Below are 22,293 nucleotides of genomic sequence, written 5' to 3'. Positions count from 1 at the left end.
CACACATTAGTTATACAAATGTAATTACTTCATGTTTGTGTGGTTATTCTACACATTAGTTTACATTCATGTTTAAGTATTGCAGAATTGAAGGGTCATCACATGCGATGAAATTAACCGTTTCACTTTTGTGTGTGCACACAGTCTCTGGGACCCTGCACCAAAACCCACATTATTTTAATGATGTTTTGGCCGTAGTACATTTATTTTAATTTACAGTTTATTTTTTATAATGCAGTTTATTTTGCCATAATTATAAGCATAATAATTCATGGTATTTTCCAGTTTCACTATTAAAAGCTATATATGTGTGAGTGTTATAGTATTTATAGGCACACAAATACTCTAATAGTATATTATATACACATTCTCTAATAATATACAATTATACACATACTATAATAGTATACTATTATATACACATATTAAAATAGTGTATATACTATGATAATATACTATAATAGTATAATGTCATATTCACACACTACGAAAATAATTGATCCCAATTATTTGTGTGACAATTGTGAGCTACACAACAATTAATTGCCATGGCGACAGGGACATTTCTTGATTTTCCAAGGTCACAGGTGTAAATTTTGAGTTATAAGCTTCAGTCAAACTCCTTATGTGATGGCCTAATGTAACCTGAACTTGTGTGAGAGTTTGTGTGTGTGTGTGTATTCTGTTTGATCTTGACTCTTTTGGACTGTGTGTGTGTGTGTGTGTGTGTGTGTGTGTAGTCTGTCTGACCTTGACTCTTAAGTGTTCAGTACATTTCTTACTCCCTTGCTCCAATTTCAATATCAAAATCATTATATTTCTCCCAATTTGATAAAATAGATAAATAGATATTCCTACATGAAAAGGATTAGGTTTATTATTTATTATTACTGTAACAGTACAGTTTGGATTTGCATGTTGGGCATATTGTATTCCCAACCAATCAAACACTTCCTATTTCACCACAGCCAATCAGCAATCAGTGAATCATCAGACTCTAGTCAGGGGCTGATAATGTGTTTTTCAGGTCCATATTCCTTTATCAAAATAACAACACAATGTGTGTTATGATGAACTGGTGCTACAGGCGCTATTGCTCATGTGGGCCCAGTTGATTGGGCCCAGTGACAGATAGAGCAGGTGGATAGTGTGATGGATGAGGCAGAGATGGAGCAGGGTCATGTGCAGATTATTTATCGATCAGTTATCACAGATGTGGCGCGAGGCAGCTTCTGTTTTAGAACTGACCTCACATTACAGACAAGACTCTCTCTCTCTCACACACACACACACACACACACACAGACATACACACACACACACAGACATACACACACACAGACATACACACACACAGACATACACAGACACACACAAACGCACACATACGCACACACACACACACACACACACACACAAACACACACACACACACACACATATAGACACAAACACACACACACACACACGCATACAGACACACATGCATACAGACACACAGACATACACACACACGCACACAAACACACACAGACACGCACACAAACACACACAGACACGCACACAAACACACACAGACACGCACACACCCACACACAGACACACACAGACATACACACACAGACAGACACACACACACAGACAGACACACACACACAGACAGACACACACACACAGACAGACACACACACACAGACAGACACACACACACAGACATACACACACAGACATACACACACAGACATACACACACACACACACACATAAACACACACACACATACATAGACACACGCACACATACATACAGGCACACAGACACACACACAGACACACATTAACACGTACACGCAAATACACACACACACGCATAAACACACACACAGACACACACACACATCAGTAATACTATTTTTATAGAGGTTTTCCACTGAACTCTATTGCACAGTGGCTAAACTCTTCTATTGCTCCTTCATCCACAGTTACAGCGCACACACACACACACACACACACACACACACAGTGCTGTCATCAGCGTGTTTTTACACCAGTTCTAGCTAATCATATTTAACAAGGTCTCCCATAGCTGTAGGCACTCCCATATGCTGGAGCCACATTGTTCTTTTCAGTAAAGGACACCATAATCACGACACATTTCTCCATATACACTATTAATCTCACTTTGAGCCAGTCCACTTTCACCATTAAGGCTTTTAATTGTATCTATTTTTCCTTTTACTAATGCTTGAAAAAATTTCACTTTAACAAAGAAATGTGCCTGCGTCTGGCCACCGCGGTCCACACGCAGGTTAAAGCACTGATACTTGTATATATCAAGAACAGAAAACACAACCAGCAAGCTTGTTTAGCAGTGTGAAATCTATAATCGCATATTAGAGTACAGACGGCACCATCTATCCAACTTACACCCAGTAAAGTGCGTTTAACCTCCATCACTGGTGCAAGATGGTGGGTGGAGTTAGGTCAGGTGGGTGGGTGGAGTTAGGTCAGGCGGTGGGTGGAGTTAGGTCAGGCGGTGGGTGGAGTTAGGTCAGGCGGTGGGTGGAGTTAGGTCAGGCGGTGGGTGGAGTTAGGTCAGGCGGTGGGTGGAGGTAGGTCAGTGAAGTTAGGTCACCCCCCCCCCCCACCCACACATCAGCCTTCAGCATCTTCACCAGAACACTTGTGGATTTGCTCGTCTGTCCTGCTCAGGGCCAAACGATGTGATTAGTGGTGACTGGAAGACCAACCAAGTCAACGTGCGTTTCATGTGTTTACCTGCAGTCAGTAAACAAGTAAACAAGAGCACGTTTCATGTGTTTACCTGCAGTCAGTAAACAAGAGCACGTTTGGGCAAAAAGGCATTCATGGAAATGGATCCTACATGAATCTCAACACATCTGACCCGTCCATCAGGTGATGGTTGGAGCTACTGAGCTATTGAAGAGCTGCTGTATTAGAGGCTTTATAAAACATCTGGCCACTTTGTAAGTAGACAATGGCTGTATAACTACTAAATTGGGCATATTCCTCCAAAAGCCTCATAATGCTCCAATTATTATTACACTTACAATCAAACTCCCGAATCCCCATAATGATCATATGAACTATTACAGTCTAGCTCTACTGCCTTATAATGGTCTATTAACCAAAATATCCTTGGGGACTCTCACCAGACATCACTGGAGCACTTAAACTGCTAAGATGGGGGAAAAGCATTTCAACTACACTTACCCACACTGCACTGCACCCGCACTTACCCACAATGCACCGCACCCGCACTTACCCACACTGCACTGCATCCACACTTATCCACAGTGCACTGCACCCGCATATATATCTAAATTACAGTAATGGCTCACAGGCTCCGCCCCCAGGCACTGCTGTACCTGCCCTGTTTCCTGTACAGTGATGGCTCACAGGCTCCGCCCCCAGGCACTGCTGTACCTGCCCTGTTTCCTGTACAGTGATGGCTCACAGGCTCCGCCCCCCGGCGCTGCTGTAGCCTCCTCCCTTGAGCTGTGTCTCAGGTTCTTACGGGGCTGTTCGGGGGCTGAGGCAGGTGTGTTAGATCAGGGCATACGGAGGACTCCAGGCAACCTCATGGACTGCCACGCAGAACCTTTCATGCATCACAGGAGCGAGGATTAAATCTGGCAGGATGAACAGTGCGTGATCCTCCTTTGAGACGTGCGATGTCTGATACCTCCTCTCCTCCAGCCACAGGCCCTACAGTACCGCCTGACACCATCGTCTCTGCAGACTACTAAACGCTTTGGAGTTTGGAACTGAAATACTCATATTGCCCCTGGGGCAGGAGAACAGCCTCTGAATTGTCACAGAAACTTACTCTTCTCTTCAACGACACATCACATAAACATCCTGCTTCCTTGTGTCTCTGTCTTCCAGATCTTTTGTGATGTGTCTCTTTGATTTACCTCAGTAGCTGCCTGTGTGACTGGCACAGAAAGCCAGAGAAGAAACAACCTCTCAGTGCAAGAGCACGAGACAGAAACGTGTAGGACACTTAATTAACGCCAACAAAGTTTAGAATTCTGACTTTACCAGAAAGATGTACAGAGATATGGAAGGGGCTCAACTTTTGACAAGCTCAAGTTTTGACTGAACGAACAAACGAACAGACTCACACACTGACGGACCGCCAAGCAAAGGAACAGGAAGCTTTAGACTAGCTGTAGGCCCGGTCAGAGCTGCTGGTTCTGATGTGGAAGTGTGGAGGTGAGAAGGTGTGGAGGTGTGAAAGTATGAAGGTGTGGAAGTGTGAAGGTGTGGAGGTGTGGAAGTGTGGATCTCAGATCTCAAAGCAGACCTCTCCTTCTGTCCAGCTGCCCCCTAAAAACCTTCACCACAGAACAATCATCGTCATCTGACGTAACGTCAGAGATCCTTATTTTAGCACATTTCTTACTGTGGACTCCTGGGAAATCAAGGCCTGGACTGTCAATCTGAGATGAGGGGCCCCCGGACCAGGCGTGTGTTTCTAATCTGGTACTGCTGAACTCAAAGGCTCTTTCACTCACACACACACACACACACACACACACACACACACACACACACACACACACACACACACACACACACACACACACCTTCCCCTGCTCTATTCTATGCTGCTCTGTGCGATTCTTTTGTTTGAAAAATACTTTGGCATTGTTCCTTTAGGCAGCTCGCTGGTGCAAACACAATGATAGCAGTGTGAACCGACGTGGCAGGTGTGTGTGTGTGTGTGTGTGTGTGTGTGTGTGTGTGTGTGTGTGTGTATAATCCCACTACGCTAAGCTGGTTAAACACCAACACTGACATTCTACAGCAATGCAGCGTTAAATCCTCCGTTCTTAAGTCGGGGCTGAGAGTGTGTGTTTGGCCCTGCCGTTGCCGTGGGTGTGGCCCGAGGGGCAACAGAACACTGTGTGTCATGGCACCTGAGCGCTTTTACGACCCAGGGACGAGTCTGGAGACACATCCGGCAGCTGCCAAGCACCACGCTAATAACTGGGGAGAGGTGGCGGTGATTTATGGCATAATTACCCAACAATTAGGTGACAGATTATAGCATCTTGTTTGTTTAATTTTTTAAAGTCTTTGTTGTTGTAATCTGGAGGAGTCAAGCCTGAGTTCAAAACGATTGCGAGGCCTGAGGGTTCAAGACGTCGCGCGTCACCCTGGTTACTGATGTGGAGGAGGTCCTGACCTGCTGGATTGTACCGCTCACGTAACACGCCTTTCTCCCCGCTCGTCCTCACGTAACACGCCTTTCTCTCCGCTCGTCCTCACGTAACACGCCTTTCTCCTCGCTCGTCCTCACGTAACACGCCTTTCTCTCCGCTCGTCTTCACGTAACACGCCTTTCTCTCCGCTCGTCCTCACGTAACACGCCTTTCCGCTCGTCCTCACGTAACACGCCTTTCTCCTCGCTCATCCTCACGTAACACGCCTTTCTCTCCGCTCGTCCTCACGTAACACGCCTTTCTCTCCGCTCGTCCTCACGTAACACGCCTTTCTCTCCGCTCGTCTTCACGTAACACGCCTTTCTCTCCGCTCGTCCTCACGTAACACGCCTTTCTCTCCGCTCGTCCTCACGTAACACGCCTTTCTCTCCGCTCGTCTTCACGTAACACGCCTTTCTCTCCGCTCGTCCTCACGTAACACGCCTTTCTCCCCGCTCGTCCTCACGTAACACGCCTTTCTCTCCGCTCGTCCTCACGTAACACGCCTTTCTCTCCGCTCGTCTTCATGTAACACGCCTTTCTCTCCGCTCGTCCTCACGTAACACGCCTTTTTCTAAGGTCCTATCATATCTGCATCTTTTAAAGTGTACGTCTCAGTTATCCATTTATTTATTAAATCAGATATTCATTAATGTATGTGCTCTGGTTAGAAACATACCTGTCAAGTGTCCCGTTTTGGCCGAGACAGTCCCGTATTTTACCGCTCTGTCCCGGCGACATCCCGTATTTTTATTTTCCCGTATTTGTCCAGTATTTTCAGTTTTCAATTTTTATTTTTTTAAAGCATTCATATGCCGCTCCAAACTTTTGAATTTTGTCACTAGCCTCGCGAGAACTGCCACCCAGACTACTGCAGATAGCAGTTCTCGCGAGGCTAGTGACAGAATTCTGTTTGGCGCGGCACATGAATGCTTTAAAAAATATATAAATTAAAACTCGCGGGTTTAGTGTCGACAGTGGGAGCAAACGTGGAACAACAAATCAGGATTTAAAGAGAAGGCAGTCCTGCCTAAAAAGCTAAGCATACGTGTAAGTACCTTGACGAATGCGACAGGGAATTTACTTTCCTAAAGTGGAGCATGAAGGGGCATAGCTACTCATTCTGTAAGATATGTAGCTGTGATTTTAGTGTCTCTCATGGGGGAAGGAACGATGTCCGTCAGCACGAACAATCTGCCAAGCACAAACGCGGGCTAAAGGCACAGAAATATGCCCAGGAGATGTCCCCATTTGTAGCTAGAAATACCACTAGAATTTTTTTATTTTTTTAATTCATTTGTAGTTCAAAACATATTTGGGGTGTTTTTTCTTCACTTTTGCCACTCCAAAGATGTTTTCGTTTCTTCTACAGCCTTGATTGCGGCTATATGCAAATAACAGATTATGCAAATTAGGCGATGACGTCATATACGGGAAATGTCCCGTATTTTTAAATACAAAACTTGACAGGTATGGTTAGAAATGCAGACATTGTTCTTATCATTATGATTGTCATTAGAATATATTATATATATTATGTATAATATTGTATTATGTGAGGGGATGGGGGGTCAGAGGTGACAGGGGACCTAATGAAGGAGAGTTTTCTGATGCTCAGGAACTGAAGCTCCTCTAGTTGGTGAATATCTTCTTATTCCTCATTTAGCCTCATTACAAATAATCCAGATCCTTGTGGACGAGGGAGAAGCGGTTTCAAAGTTTTGCCCAAATATGGAACGTTTTTCCATTTCTAGGATGGGGGTCCAGAATAAGGACTTTTCTGGACTCTCAGACCACTTATCAACATCTATTATTCCATTTCTGGATAAAGATGCAAAACCTTCACACAATCACAAGATCAGTAAAGACGGAGGAATGCCAACACTGAGGGGGTGTTGGGCACGAACCCTCAGGAGGAACGTTGGTACGGCCTGCTCTACTGGGTATGACGTCTTTACCTCGTGTGCAGTTCAGTCATGAATCGAGGTGTTGATTCTAGCTTTAAAGTTTAGATTTAAGACCTCCTGTTTGCTCCACTCATCAGGGAGTCTGTGTGGCACCAGAGATTACGCAGTCTCCCCGTCTAATCCTCCCCACAACAGTTCGGGTTCCTCTCCTCCTACCCAGTAGTTGTTTAATTTTTTTTTTATCAGTGCCAGGTGACCTACTTGGGCTGAATATATCTATGGTACTGCACCTATTAGCATATACTGTGCGGTAATGAGCTTATCTGAAGTATAAATCTTCTCTCTCCTTGGTCTCATTGTTACCTGTGTCAGCCTCGTCCATGGTGGAAGACTCCTCATTACGGGCCGATCTGTTGGAGAACCAGTCCGGCACAAAGGGTCCTGGTGGGACCGTCTTCTTCTGCTGGATCTTTGACTGAAAGAGCAGGACTACAATCAATAGGCCCTCGTGTCTTTTCTTAGATTTGCAGGATACAACCAAAAAACTACATTTCAGTCTGTGTATTTCTTCAACACTCTCAGTTATATAACATGATACAGTGGTGCTCACACATCATATATAGAGAATAACTATTTGGAAATCCCTCTCTCAGGGAGGGTCAGGGAGGGCAGCACGGTGGACATGAAGGCTGATTTGCCCCGACTAAAACCTGCGGCTGAGTTCTGACTGCGTCCTTCCAGTATTAAGAGACTTTCTTTAAACCCCTTTTGTCTGAGCGGCCTTACATGGGCACGCCACGTTTGAGTGTCGGAGGTCTGATGACACACAGTTTTATTCACTGATCACAGAACAGCATGAAAACATTTACATGCATCTTTGCACCTTTGACTTAAAAGAAGATACTGCATATTCCCACAGATATACAGATATCTCACATCTACACCATCACTGCCAACTGCATCAACTTAAGCTGATGTGACTTTGTGAAGTGAATGATTAATATTTGAGGGGCTAACACGGTGAGATTTGGATACCGTATTCTTTTTCAGAGAGAGAGACACAGAGAGAGAGGGGGGGGGGGGGGGTGAGAGACACAGAGAGAGAGAGAGAGAGAGGGGGGGGGGATATGAGAGACACACACACAGAGAGAGAGAGAGAGAGAGAGAGAGGGAGGGAGAGAGAGAGAGAGAGAGAGAGAGGTTTCTTTTGCTTAAAACAGCAAAAGAATTTATTAAGGAGAGCTTCATCCTGGTGTGAGTGTGTGTGTGTATCGTCCTGGTGTGGGTGTGTGAGTGTGTCTTCCTGGTGTGAGTGTGTGTGTGTATCGTCCTGGTGTGAGTGTGTCTTCCTGGTGTGAGTGTTTGTGTGCGAGTGTCATCCTGGTGTGTGAATGTTGCCATGGTGTGTGAGTGTTGCCCTGGTTTGTGTGTGTGTCGTCCTGGTGTGTGTGTTTGTGTGTGAGTGTCGTCCTGATGTGCGAGGGTTGCCCTGGTGTGTGTGTGTGTCTGTGTGTCTGTGTGTGTGTATGTGTGTGTGTGTTTGTGAGCTTAGGTTTGTGTGTGTGTATACTTCACTACTACATCATTCTAGAGCCTTCTTTTATTTTAGGTTTTGTATTGTCGTTGTCCATGGAAACACATTGTAAACCACACCATATTCTCACAACTGATTCAAATTCAAACCACACTATAACTTCTGAATTCAGATTCCACCATAAGGTGCATTTATATGACTAAAGGTTTACTTCACTTACCAAGGGACACACGTATGGACAGTATGGACAGGTCTTCAGTTGTTGGACAGTTGGACAGTTGTTAATTCAGATCAATCCTTCACAGCTCAGTCGGACAAACACACTTAATTTCATGGTCTTCGTGGTGTGATGTCAGCATGGGATATGGACCCTACACCTAATTAGGTCCTGCTGATGTATCCTGCAGTGCTGCTTGTCTGATGAAACGTTCAGGAAGAACTTCATTAGTCAGTTTGAACGTTACTGTTCTCTTCCATTGTCACATGTACACACAAACAACCCCTAATTAAAAAGCTCCAGATCAAACCTAATGGGAGAGCACTCTTTGTGCACGCTCACGTGCACTCTCACGTGCACGTGATCACGTGCACGCTCACGTGACAAAGAGGGTTCTTTGGGTCACTGGAGCATCGGTGGCCCAAGTCCAGTGGGTTTGCACTTCCAACAAAGCAGCAGTGTTTTATGGAGGACTGAGACCATCAGTCACGGTGTGTGATGTCTGAACATCCCCTTCCTGTTTAACCTGCAAAGAATCAGTTCAAAATATTCTGTCTGAGTCATGTTCAGACCGGTAATGCTAATGGTTCTTTCACCCTCGATCTCTCCCCCTCTCCCTCCTCTCCTTCTCCTACTTACTCTCACTCTCTCTCTCTCCATCTCTCCCATTTTGTTCCTATGCCTCTCCCTCTCTCTCAATGCACCAATCAGAGGTGATCACTGGAACTCCAACTATACAGGGTCTGATTAATCTGCTTCCCCCTGCTGTGCTGAATCAGTGCAGGTGCTAATAAAGTCATGCCACCCGGATAAGGGCCGCTCTTAAAACACACACAGCAGGGAGTGCAGGCCCACTGCTCCCTTAGCCTGTTAGCACGACGCCGTGCTGCCTAGACAACCTCTATATCTCTATATCTCACACACACACACACACACACACACACACACACACACACACACCCTGCAGAGCCATCCTCATTTTTTCTAGAACTATTTTCTTCCGTTTTCCAGACAGATCAGTCAGCTTAAGCACAGCCACATGAACACATACAGGTCACAGACGTCAAAGAGTAAATGATCATCCAGAATGCACTGCTCCAGAATCACATGACCCTGTGTCCTCATCGCCGTGTGTCCTCAACGCGTGAATGAACGCTGCATGGACACTGTTGTCAGGGCTACAGCAGAGGTGGACACCATCCAGCTGGTGTGAGAAGAAACACTGCTATCTACATCAGAGTAGGCCTGAAGAGTACTTACAAAAATACTATTGGTGCATGTATGAGTGGGGGTCGAGGGGGGTGTGGTGTTATCTTTGGTCAAACAACTGCTGGACAGCTCAAGCTCCTTCTTCCATCATCTGATCTTCTCCCTGTTCCTCTCACGATGAGGGGGCCGTCTGGACCAGGACAGTCACGCAAACGCACTTTACATCACGCCCACGAAGCATTCCAGTGACATGGTTTAGGTCTGGTTTAGATGAGCAGTGAAATCAAGATCTGGTGTAGGTGAGGAGTGAAATCGAGGAGATCTGGTGTAGGTGAGGAGTGAAATCGAGGAGATCTGGTGTAGGTGAGGAGTGAAATCGAGGAGATCTGGTGTAGGTGAGCAGTGAAATCGAGGAGATCTGGTGTAGGTGAGCAGTGAAATCGAGGAGATCTGGTGTAGGTGAGGTTGATTCTTGTGTGTGTGAGTGAGAGCCGGTGTGCGGTAGAATAAGCGTTAGACACGCTTCCCTTCCCCCACACACCATACAGCTCAGTATACAAACCCACCACCACTCAAGGACTCTGGATTACAGTGAACTGATTAAACGTCGGGAGAGCAGAGAGACGAGACATGATCTGAACTGAGCAGCCCCGTTTGTCTGGTGGCGATTTGTTCTGACTCATAACTGACGTTTGCCATACTGGCAGGTGGAAGACGTGGCATTTTAACGGGACGCTGCAGACTACAAACAGGCCGTGGCACCCGTCACACACTCACGTGAACATTCACGTGTCACGTGAGTTTTGCTAGGAGACGATACAGCGACTCGCCTGGTGACAGACATACTATGGGGTTCAGTGGGCAGACGGCACGGATGCAATCAACAGACTGGCTCTACATATATACATAAGATCATTTTGCACACCAGAACTACTTCAATCATGCTGCTACTGACTGAATTGCACTGCTATAAAGCTACACTAGCAATATTCTCATCCCTTACAATAATACTTGCACTACTGCTATTTTGCACAGTGAACACTAATACCTCAGCACTATTATTACTATTATCATCATTATTTAATGAATATTACTTACTTTACTCTTCATTCTTTAAATTAAATGTTATGTGTTACGTGTTAGGTGAGAGAGAAACAGTATCTTGATTATATTATATGTCATGGACATACAGTGTAATTAACAAACCTCCTTGAATCCTAGACTATATGAACTAATATGAGTGTGAAGTAGACTATGTGAACTAATATGAGTGTGAAGTAGACTATATGAACTAGTATGAGTGTGAACTAGACTATATGAACTAGTTTGAGTGTGAAGTAGACTATATGAACTAGTATGCGTGTGACGTAGACTATATGAACTAATATGAGTGTGACGTAGACTATATGAACTAATATGAGTGTGACGTAGACTATATGAACTAGTTTGAGTCTGAACTAGACTATATGAACTAGTTTGAGTGTGAACTAGACTATATGAACTAGTTTGAGTGTGAACTAGACTATATGAACTAATATGAGTGTGAACAAGACTATACGAACTAATATGAGTGTGAACAAGACTATACGAACTAGTTTGAGTGTGAACTAGACTATACGAACTAGTTTGAGTGTGAACTAGACTATATGAACTAGTTTGAGTGTGAACTGGACTATATGAACTAGTTTGAGTGTGAACTGGACTATATGAACTAGTTTGAGTGTGAACTGGACTATATGAACTAGTTTGAGTGTGAACTAGACTATATGAACTAGTTTGAGTGTGAACTAGACTATATGAACTAGTTTGAGTGTGAACTAGACTATATGAACTAGTTTGAGTGTGAACTAGACTATATGAACTAGTTTGAGTGTGAACTAGACTATATGAACTAGTTTGAGTGTGAACTGGACTATATGAACTAGTTTGAGTGTGAACTAGACTATATGAACTAGTTTGAGTGTGAACTAGACTATATGAACTAGTTTGAGTGTGAACTAGACTATATGAACTAGTTTGAGCGTGAACTAGACTATATGAACTAGTTTGAGTGTGAACTGGACTATATGAACTAGTTTGAGTGTGAACTAGACTATATGAACTAGTTTGAGTGTGAACTAGACTATATGAACTAGTTTGAGTGTGAACTAGACTATATGAACTAGTTTGAGTGTGAACTAGACTATATGAACTAGTTTGAGTGTGAACTAGACTACATATAGTCCTCTGGTCCCTTTGAGGGGCTCTTCATTAGTGAGTTGGACGTCATCAACTCCAGGGCACAGCCTCCGTCTCTGTAACACTGTCACATCTTTTAAATTGCCTGTCCTGATTGGGTGACAGCCTGTGTGCTTCAAGTAAAGGCCGGCCATCTTTGTCCGGGGCATCAAACATCCACGGTCTCGTGACTTGTCAAGAATGCAAACTCTGTTCTGACAGTCAGACTCTGTTGTGGGTGACTTCAAACTCCCCTCAGAATTACAGCGAAAGTGGATTAAATCCAAACACAGGTGCAAAGCTCATTATAGCTAGGACATACTCAGAGACTACCAAGGAGCAAATTTTGATGTTACACTCTGAAATTATCTCATTCAGAGTCCCTGGTGAAATACACTGAATTTAGCCTGGAGGATCCTTACCAAACGAATCATGGACGCCTGTCCCCCCCAGCGGGTGTTGTGACTAGCCCAACCATGCCTGTGGTTTTCAAAAAGTTTTCCAATGTGGCTAACAGTATCCAAGATTTGTCTGTATGACAGTGTATGTGATGGCCCTAGGAATCAAACCCATTAGGGATGAGTTAAAGAAAGCATGTTGGCAGTCTGTTGGGGTGAGACTTCACCAATCAGCCAATCATTGCGCAGAATTACAACCGCCAGCTTGACTGCAACCAATCATGGTGCTTCGGCTTCTATTCTCTGTTTCTTAATGGGTGAGAGTTTCACATATGTGTCACAATTATACAAAATTATACACAATTATATCACAAAAGGAAGCTAGAGATGTCGAAATGGTATAATGGAATGAGCTAAAAGCAATAGTTTATACCAGGGTTCAGATTTAGTTTGTTTACACTGGGGTTCAGAGTTAGTTTGTTTACTCTGGGGTTCAGAGTCAGTTTGTTTACACCGGGGCTCAGATTCGGTTTGTTTACACTGGGGTTCCGAGTGGATTTGTTTACACTGGAGTTCAGAGTCAGTTTGTTTACACTGGGGTTCAGAGTCGGTTTGTCTACACTGGGGTTCAGAGTCGGTTTGTCTACACTGGGGTTCAGATTCGGTTTGTCTACACTGGGGTTCAGGTTCGGTTTGTCTACACTGGGGTTCAGGTTCGGTTTGTCTACACTGGGGTTCAGGTTCGGTTTGTCTACACTGGTGTTCAGATTCGGTTTGTCTACACTGGGGTTCAGATTCGGTTTGTCTACACCGGGGTTCAGGTTCGGTTTGTCTACACCGGGGTTCAGGTTTGGTTTGTTTACACTGGTGTTCAGGTTCGGTTTGTTTACACTGGTGTTCAGATTCGGTTTGTTTACACTGGTGTTCAGATTCGGTTTGTCTACACTGGGGTTCAGATTCGGTTTGTTTAGCCCTTTTTTCATTAGACACAGTTGTACTGGACGACAGTTAAAAAAATTTCTAAAAACACCAGTAAAACACCTTTGATACTCCTTTACCACACACTGCTGTACCACACACCGCTGTACCACACACCGCTGTACCACACACCGCAGTACCACGCACCGCAGTACCACGCACCGCAGTACCACGCACCGATGTACCACACACTGCAGTACCACACACCGCTGTAAGACACACTACAGTACCACACACCGATGTACCACACACCGATGTACCACACACTGCTGTGCAGGTTCATCTCAGCGATACATTCAGGGCATTCCTGATGCTGCCATGTTTCCACAGGCCTTTTTCACGCCCATTATCAGTATCTCTGCACTATATCTGTTGTCCTCAGTGTGATGATAGTCATCAGAACCAGGATCAGAACCCGGGACGGAGCTGATCAGGGTCGGACGCCGTCCTGACGCTGCTCTGTAGCATCAGTACCGGTGCCGGCATCCCACACCCAACACACACGCCTCTACAGTGGCGTAAATATTTACAGCGTGTAAACCGGTCGATACTGTAGCACCAGACACACCGTATTGTCTGGCTTTGTGTCTCAGCGTAATGTGTTGTGACTCTTTTATTGTGCAGATGGCAGCCGGCCCGCATACGCTGTAATTAGCTATGAAAAGAATGCACTGTTGTCGTGCCGACGCAGGGAGGGAGTTGCTAGGGAGGGCGGTACCAGGTAGAACCCAGCGGTGTAGGAGGGGGCGGGTCACCAGGGCACCGTGGCCCGGAGGACCTGCCCTCTGAGCATGCCCAGTGTCTGAGGGGAGGGGCTACAATTATGTGCCACAATTATACATAACAAAAAATGCTTGCAAAAGAGCTAGAGATGTTGACGTGGTATGATGGTATGAATGAGCTGAAATCAATAGTTTACACCGGGGTTCAGAGTGTGTTTGTTTACACCGGGGTTCAGAGTGTGTTTGTTTGCACCGGGGTTCAGAGTGTGTGTGTTTGTACCGGGGTTCAGAGTGTGTGTGTTTGTACCGGGGTTCAGAGTGTGTGTGTTTGTACCGGGGTTCAGAGTGTGTTTGTTTGCACCGGGGTTCAGTGTGTGTATGTTTGCACCGGGGTTCAGAGTGTGTGTGTGTGTTTGTACCGGGGTTCAGAGTGTGCGTGTGTTTGCACCAGGGTTCAGAGTGTGCGTGTGTTTGCACCGGGGTTCAGAGTGTGTGTGTGTTTGTACCGGGGTTCAGAGTGTGTTTGTTTACACCAGGGTTCAGAGTGTGTTTGTTTACACAGGGGTTCAGAGTGTGTTTGTTTACACAGGGGTTCAGAGTGTGTTTGTTTACACAGGGGTTCAGAGTGTGTTTGTTTACACAGGGGTTCAGAGTGTGTTTGTTTACACAGGGGTTGTGTGTTTACTCTCTGAGTCGGGTTGTTTCATCACGCCCTCTCTGAGCATGCTCAGTGTCTGAGGGGAGGGGCTAACCCAGGGTCCTGAGGGGAGGGGCTAACCCAGGACCCTGAGGGGTTCTGAGGGGAGGGGCTAACCCAGGGTTCTGAGGAGGGGCTAACCCAGGGTTCTGAGGAGGGGCTAACCCAGGGTTCTGAGGGGAGGGGCTAACCAAGGACCCTGAGGGGTTCTGAGGGGAGGGGCTAACCCAGGGTTCTGAGGAGGGGCTAACCCAGGGTTCTGAGGAGGGGCTAACCCAGGGTTCTGAGGAGGGGCTAACCCAGGGTTCTGAGGGGTTCTGAGGGGAGGGGCTAACCCAGGGTTCTGAGGGGTTCTGAGGGGAGGGGCTAACCCAGGGTTCTGAGGGGATGTGGGAGATGCAGGTGTGTCAGCAGTTCCACATGTAGCAGCCATGAATGTTTCATACATGAACAGTTGAAGTGTCAGGACTGATTTAGTGTTGTCTAATTTTCACGTTATAGTGTGGTCACACAGAGAGGTGGTGGAGATCCTATCAGAACAGTAGTGATGCTGTTAGAGCAGTAGAGATCATGTCAGAGTGGTGGAGATCCTGTCAAAATAGTGGAGCTCCTGTCACAGCAGTGCAGATCCTTTGAGAGCTGTAGTTATGCTGTGAGATCATGTCAGAACATGGACGTGCTGTCAGAACAGTGGGTCTCGTTCCCAGTGGAGACCCCATGCACAGCCACGGATCTGACGCTTCTGCTCAGTAAGCCACCTGACTGAGGTGAACAGGCACTGTATGGGTTAGCTCCCATTTAGTTAGGAAACAGAACAGGTTTGTGAGTATGGGCGATTAAAGAGAGAGTGAAGAGGTGAAGAAGAGAGAAGGGAGGGAGGGAAAGAGAGGAAGAGAGAAGGGAAAGAGGGAAAGGGAGGGAGAGAGGGGGGAGAGGAAGTAAAGCAAAACGGGAGGTATGAAGATGATAGTTAAAAAATTAAAAGAAAGAGGAGTGACCAGCCAGAATCTGTAAAAATGGGGTTGGTTATGAGTGAGTATTAACTGGGGAATAAGGATAAACAGTGCCCTCTAGTGGCAGCACTATTTCCTCAGGTTGGCCATCATCAAGGATTCCCACACTGGAAATACCATCTCTGTCTGACTGAATTCCACCCCAGCTAATGTATTCCTGTGGTCTGGATTAAGTTCACGTCCATTTAAAAGAATGAATTTCAATTAGAAAACTTCGCATTGGGAAGTGAGATTATCTCCGAACGATGGTTCACTGTCGGAGGGACACAGGGCCTGTGGGAGTCCAGACACCAGCCCTTCAGAACAGAGTTCTAGCTGCCACCGAAGGGGAGGAAGGAGGGAGAATAGAATATTGTGCAGACGGAGGAGGAGAAAGAGGAGGAGGAAGAGCTGAAACACAGGGGGCAGAGCGGAAGCTGGATGGAAATTGTCTGAGTCTTTACTGGGAAACACAGGGACTGTGAGCAGCGTGAGGATTCTATCAGGGTCACCTTGTCCATAGGAGGGAGTCAGGAAAGGGTGAGAGAGAGAGAGAGAGAGAGAGAGAGAGAGATTGACAGAGAGAAAAAGAGAGAGAGGGAGAGAAAAAGAGAGAGAGGGAGAGAGGGAGAGAGATGGGGAGAGGGAGGAGAGAGAGAGAGAGAGAGAGAGAGAGAGAGAGAGAGAGAGAGTGCATGATGGATTTTAAATGGTTTGCTTCAAATTGGGTCTGCACAGGAAAATGAAATGTTTTATATCAGTGTGCACATACAAGTAGAGGAGTTTAGGGGTCAAAATAAAAACAAGACCCGATCGAAGTAATACTTCACACACACACACGCACACACACACACACACACACACACACACACATACACAAAGACACACATGCACATACACACACACACACACACACACACACACACACACACACACACAGACAAAGACACACATGCACATACAGACACACACACACACACACACACACACAAACAAACACACACACGCACACATACACAAAGACACACATGCACATACAGACACGACACACACACACACACACACACACAAAGACACACATGCACATACAGACACGACACACACACACAAAGACACACATGCACATACAGACACACGCAGACAGATATACTCAAGCAGACACACACGCACACATACATACATACATACATACATACAGACAGACACACATGCACATACAGACACGACACACACAGACAGATATACACAAGCAGACACACACACACACACACACACACACACACACAGGTATGTATCTACACACCAACCCATTCTTGTCTTTTTATTAAAAGCAAAGCTTAAGAAGGCTGTGAATCCCTCAGTTTTCTTCATATGGAAATATGTGTAGTTTCCACAGCTCAGTGACACACACGTTGGTCCCCCCCCCCCCCCCACACACACACACACACACACACTGCTCTATAATCACAACCCTTATTGTCTACCTACCCATACTTCAGCATCCAGTCACACCCTGATTTTTTATCTGAACAATACAGCTTAAATACTGTAATCACACACACACACACACACACACAGAGATAACCTGCACAGTGCTTCCTGTAGCTAGCAGACCTGAGGTATAAGAATCACGCATACCCCAACCACCCCAACCACCACCACCACCCCAACCACCACCACCACCACCACCACCACCACCACCACCCAGTCTCTCCCCACCCATCCACCCCCATGACCTCTGGGGCTCGTATGAGCTCACGTTCCTGGGAGGAGAGGAGATGACTGCACCTCCACTACACGCAGCATGGGGGCTCCAACAGGGATATCAGACAAAGAATCCATGGCTCCCAGAAACCCCAGAGCTCCAACTGCTCGGTAAGTGCATTACTGACTTACTTATTGATTTCTTTGGGGAGGGTGGGGTTTACTTTATCATGCCTTGGTGAAGACACCCATCGGCCAGTTATAACACTTCACACATGCTGAGTTGGGTGTGTCAGAGCAGAAAAAAAATTACAAATTACAATGTGAAGGATCCACAGGGCTGGGAACAGACCACCTGACCACAGACCAGACCACAGGATGACAGACCAGAACACCTGACCACAGACCAGACCACAGGATGACAGACCAGACCACCTGACCACAGACCAGACCAGACCACCAGACCACTGACACGACCACCTGACAACAGACCAGACCACAGGATGACAGACTAACCCACCTGACCACAGACCACAGGATGACGGACTAAACCACCTGACCACTGACAAGACCACCTGACAACAGACCAGACCACAGGATGACAGACCAGACTGACACCAGACCAGAAGTGTTGTGAAAAGCACTATATAAATACATTTTACTTTGACTTTGACCACCAGACCACAGACCAGACCACAGGATGACTGACCAAACCACCTGACCACAGACCAGACCACAGGATGACAGACCAGACCACCTGACCACAGACCAGACCACAGGATTACTGACCAAACCACCTGACCAGACCACAGGATGACAGACCACAAGATGACCGACCAGACCACCTGACCACAGTCCAGACCACAGGATGACTGACCAAACCACCTGACCACAGTCCAGACCACAGGATGACTGACCAAACCACCTGACCACAGACCAGACCACAGGATGACAGACCAAACCACAGGATGACAGACCAGACCACAGGATGACAAACCAGACCACAGGATGACAAACCAGACCACCTGACCACAGACCAGACCACAGGATGACTGACCAAACCACCTGACCACAGACCAGACCACAGGATGACTGACCAAACCACCTGACCACAGACCAGACCACAGGATGACTGACCAAACCACCTGACCACAGACCAGACCACAGGATGACAGACCAGACCACAGGATGACAGACCAGACCACAGGATGACAGACCAGACCACCTGACCACAGACCAGACCACAGGATGACTGACCAAACCACCTGACCACAGACCAGACCACAGGATGACTGACCAAACCACCTGACCACAGACCACCTGGCCACAGACAAGACCACCTGACCACACACCAGACAGACCAGACCACCAGACCAGACCACCAGACCAGACCACCAGACCAGACCACCAGACCAGACCACCAGACCAGACCACCAGACCACCGACTCAGCATAAGCCATGAAACGTAGAGCTCCTTTGTCTTCATCTGTGTGTAGGTGCATTTGTGCAACTGAAACGAAGTGTAGTGATGACGTGTGTATAACCAGTGTGTACACATCACTGCAGGAGACTGAGATGGTGAGAGGGCGTTTAAATCAGCAGGACCAGTGATCTCTTCGTCTGGCGGCGTGCGGAGCCAAAGGTTGTCTGCTGTTTCTGTCTCTCTTTTGTTTTAGTTTTTTTAAATAATGCATTTGGCTGTGCAGCATGGGCCAAAAAAACCAGAGAGCAAGAGAGAGAAAGAGAGAGGGAGGAAGAAGAAGAGGGAGAGAGTGAGGGAGTGAGAAGGGAAGTGAAAATGTGAGCGTGACCACGGTGTGACTGTGGGGGCCGTGTGGATGAGAGAACACTCCCATTTTCCTCCTCTGGTCTCTGCATGGAGAATGCGATTACACGGGAGGGGGCGTGGCTAAGGACCGGCGTGGGAGTGGCTCTGTGCCAGCAAACGCTGCCACCTCTTACAGTTAATTACATTCACAGTATGGTAAACACTACACTGCCACACAGCCAGTGAACTGTATGCCTGCAGCAAAACTCGCAACACACTCACACACGAGCACTCTTACACAACACACACACACTCATGCACAACACACACACACACACACACGCTTCCCTTTACAGTCCTGCTGAGACACAATTTATGAAACGGGTATAAATTAGAAGTGAATGGTAGCACAACCTCGGCCTACTGTCCTTACTCCTGCTAATAAAAGATGCATCACCATTACTGTACTTGGTTCTTGTGTGTGTTTTATTGATTTCTGAACAGGCTGGTCACTGGGATTTAGAGTAAACCTCATGTATCAGAGGTGTAATTCACCCATGCTCGCTCTGTGGGTTCCTTGAACCTTTGCAGATACACCAATCAGCACCTGTGAACCTCTCCTTCTCTGCTATCAGTACCACATCACACCAAAGAAATCCAGAGAACGCTCTGTGATAAAATTAAAAAGACACAGTACATATTGAGACGGTTGTTTCTCTAGTCAAACCAACCAATGCAACAGAATCGTCCTGATATTTTGCAGGCAAGTCTTCGCCGTGTAAGAAAATGGACAGCTTTACTGTGCTTGAATCAAACAATGATTATAAACTGCTGTGCTCAAATTTATGACACTGAAATATCTAGTGAAATAGTTCAATGTCAAGGTGAAGTCCAACCCAGAACACAAAATACAGTCAGAAAGGATGAAAAACTGGAAAATGATTTCATGCAAGTTATCTTGCCCTGGTTTTTGGAAACTGCATTTTCTGCTTATTCTAAGCAGGTTTAAGCTTCGAGTCCACTGCACTGTACTGAGAGGCCCAGTACAGCGGATATTTAATTGTACCAGTGTCTGCTGAAGTGTGTGTATTATGCCTCGCTCTTTGGGATAATCTTACCTTAGCAGTTAGCAGGACCCCCAAGCCCAGCACAGCAAGAGTCAAGACAACTAATGACGAGTGATCGCACAGCAGGTTCTCCCTCAGGGGAAGACGGACAAAGTTGGCCGAGATCAATTCCAGCACATAATTAGAGGAGAGGGGGCTTCCTGTGGCTTCACAGGGGGTGTAGAATGACTAGACACCAGCTACAGAGAGCAGGGAGGGGTGATTAGAACAGAAAAATAAGTAACTTGAAAATCAAGTAAGTCACAGAAACACACACACACACACACACTAGTCTCAGCACTGAATAACCACTGTGCTGGGTCACCACCACCATCTGAATCCTGCCAAGCTGACAGACACAAAAAAACCTACCCTCAATTAATTATGTTTTCACATATATCTGTACATACATATTCATTTATTTATATATTTCCACAAGAACAATCCCACCGGCTGGTGTACTGTGCGTGTTACGGCCGATAAAGCCACGGCTACAAACGTACAGGTGATTTTTCGCCTGCTGTCTCGTTGCGTCTTGCAGCCAAAGCCAGGCGCTCCGCAGCCTAATTGATCGATACTCTTCTCTGCGTTTACGCGACCCTGCGGAATACAAATGCGCGTGACGGCCCGCGCACCTGCTACACGCGCGCGCTGCCAACCACGAGCTCTCCACCGTCGCTGGGCGCGCGGCTGGCAACGTTTCTGCTCATTTAGTTTCTCCCGTTATCACGGACGTAGTTTTGGGGGGGGACTTTTTCAAAAGCCGGTTTTGGTCCCCCCCAGTTTTTACAGTTAAAACCAAATATTTAAGTAGCGACGAAGTCATGTCCCCCCCACTTTTTAACGGTTAAAAAAACAATATCCAAATAGCGACAAATCTAGCACTAGGATCATGCAGCTCCGAGCTCCCTCCCCCCCCCCCCCCCCCCCCCCCCCCCCCCGCTCAACAATTTTTGTTCACAGCGCTCAACAATTTTCCCCCCCCGCTCAACAATTTTTGTTCACAGCGCTCAACAATTTTCATTCAACCCCCCCCCCCCCCCCCCCCCCCGCTCAACAGTTCGCCACCCCAGGTTGTGTCCCCCCCACTTATGAAATCAAAACTACGTCCATGCCCGTTATGATAAAGAGGTATGTGGGGGGGGGGGGGGGGGAGGTTCCCCTTCAAACACAGGTGACTGTGTGTGTGTGTGCGTGTGTGCAAGAGAAAACGTGGAAAGAGAGAAATTAAAAGAAAATACCACCCACGTAGACAAAGAATATCAAATAAACCCAGGTCCGTGCATCTTCACTGTAAAGTAGTCACCGCAGTAATTGATGCGACGTAGAAAGACTCACACACGCACGCGTCCGTCACCATGATCGCCGAAACAAAGCTGCAACATGGCATGGTTTACTACGCTGTGGTACATAAAGTTGTGGTTTACTACGCTGTGGTACACTACGCTGTGGTACACTACGTTGTGGTTTACTATGCTGTGGTACACTACGTTGTGGTTTACTATGCTGTAGTACACTACGCTGTGGTTTACTATGCTGTGGTACATAACGTTGTGGTTTACTATGCTGTGGTACACTACGTTGTGGTTTACAATGCTGTGGTACACTACGTTG

The 22,293-nt window shown here is 46.5% G+C and overlaps 1 long non-coding RNA gene across 1 annotated transcript in view; it reads right to left on the bottom strand.

The window, feature by feature from the left end:
• The window catches only part of LOC143483078 (uncharacterized), a 60,888-nt gene that overhangs the window by 2,930 nt on the left and 35,665 nt on the right, over positions 1-22,293 (bottom strand). The window contains exon 3 of the long non-coding RNA XR_013122380.1: positions 7,501-7,612. This is a non-coding gene — a long non-coding RNA (uncharacterized LOC143483078). The remainder of the gene's footprint in view (positions 1-7,500; positions 7,613-22,293) is intronic.

Source organism: Brachyhypopomus gauderio, chromosome 19 (assembly GCF_052324685.1).
Source record: "Brachyhypopomus gauderio isolate BG-103 chromosome 19, BGAUD_0.2, whole genome shotgun sequence".
NCBI classification, from domain to species: Eukaryota; Metazoa; Chordata; class Actinopteri; order Gymnotiformes; family Hypopomidae; genus Brachyhypopomus; species Brachyhypopomus gauderio.
The sequence above is the reverse complement of the archived record's forward strand: the minus strand, read 5'-3'. Positions and strand labels throughout refer to the sequence as shown.